At 50.5% G+C, this 1,766-nt stretch overlaps 1 pseudogene; it reads left to right on the plus strand.

Annotated features, from left to right (window-relative positions):
• The first annotated feature begins 602 nt into the window (after window positions 1–602).
• LOC147626373 (germin-like protein 8-5 pseudogene) lies at window positions 603–1,283 on the plus strand (annotated as a pseudogene).
• Window positions 1,284–1,766: the final 483 nt, after the last annotated feature.

Below are 1,766 nucleotides of genomic sequence, written 5' to 3' on the forward strand. Positions count from 1 at the left end.
ACCCCCCCCTCTCTCTCTCTCACCCCTACTAACACATCTCTCTCTCTCTAAGATTCATCAGAAAAAAGGAAGGAAGGCGAGTCACAATTCTCTCTCTCTCTCTAAAAGATTCATTTGAGAACAGGAAGGCGAGTCACCCGTGTCACGTGTGGTCCCAACTTCCAAAAGGACTTGGACCAACAAATTATGTTGACTCCTTCAACTTGGAGTCCTGCGTGGCACGTATGGCCGGCACATCCGTGGCACGTAGAGGATAGAAGACTACAGCGAGCGTCAGGATACAACATAAATCACAAGGTGATGGTCGGAGACTACGTCAATCACTGTGACGTCCTCCCTTCCGGCAGATCAGATAGCGGGAACGTCGACCGGGTCGGCATGGACATGGACTCTTTCTTAGAGCGGATAGGACTGGTTCCTTGGAGAGCGGATGATAAGACTCGTTCTTTCCAGCCAGCGGCGTCGTGCAGCATATAAATACGACGTCAGGCGCATGAGGATCGGCGTAGCCTATTCTTCTGATCATCTATCTCCAATATCACAGCTTTCGCTCCTCATCATCTCCAATATCCCAGCGTGCTCACAGTCCGCAAGCCACAGCTATGGCAGCAGCTAGCAGCTTTCTGCTTCTACTGGCGGTGATGCTCATGTCTCCGCTCATATTAGAAGTGAGGGCCGCGGATGAAGACCCTCTGCAGGACTTCTGTGTGGCGGATAACACCAGCATGATCACCCTCAACGGGTTCGCCTGCAAGCCGGCCGATGAGGTGCAGGACGCCGACTTCAAGTTCACGATGCTTGAGCATCCCGCCAAACCTATCAAAGGGCTGGGCGTCTCCGTCAACCTGGCCAGTGCAGCCAACTTCTTTGCTCTCAACACGCAGGGCCTGTCCATCGCCCGCATCGACTTCGACCCCAAGGGATTAAACCCGCCCCACGTTCATCCCCGCGCCACCGAGGTGCTCTTCCTGGCCGAGGGCACGCTCAAGGTGGGCTTCGTCACCGCCACGCCCAACAATACCCTCTTTGAGCAGACCCTCTCCCCCGGCGATCTCTTTGTCTTCCCTCGCGGCCTTGTGCACTTCCAGCTCAACCCCGACGAGCACCAATCCGCCCTCGCCATCTCCGCCCTCAATAGCCAGAACCCGGGCACCTCGCAACTCGCCGCCGCTCTCTTCGACGCCTACCCACCCCTCCCCGAGGAGGTGCTAGAGATAGCCTTCGGCATCGGCAAGGATGAGGTGGAAAGCCTCATTGCCAGCGTCGCCAAAACCCTTTCTTAGCTTGATTAGACGCCGCCAACTTATACACGCGCACTCTCGTGAATAAACTACCGTCACAAAGTTCTCTCTCGTGAATATTTCTTTTGAAATAATGACACTGTTTTCTTATCTCACGTGATTGACAAAAAAAACTACATGGGCCATGGCCTCACAAAATTTTATGAATATTGCCCATTGTGTAACTAGGTTTTAAAAACTTGCTTATCACGTTTTTAGAATATAACTATACCTTTACAACTTATACACACTCATAGGTTTATGAAAGAGAAAGAGAGAGAGAGAGAGAGAGAATGTGTTCTTCATAATCAATCGAGATGATTGAGATCTAGATTGAGATTCAAATCAAGACTCTGAGTGAGATCAAGGTCAAGATTGAGGTTGAGACAAATACTGTGCTTGGTTATATTGTTTGGGAAATTTCATTTTAAGTCCCTACAGAGGCTAGAATGTGCAAAATTGTTATATTTGAGTCTCTACAAGACG

Source organism: Cibotium barometz, chromosome 22 (genome assembly GCF_041138505.1).
Source record: "Cibotium barometz isolate CiBa-2024 chromosome 22, ASM4113850v1, whole genome shotgun sequence".
Classification (NCBI taxonomy): domain Eukaryota; kingdom Viridiplantae; phylum Streptophyta; class Polypodiopsida; order Cyatheales; family Cibotiaceae; genus Cibotium; species Cibotium barometz.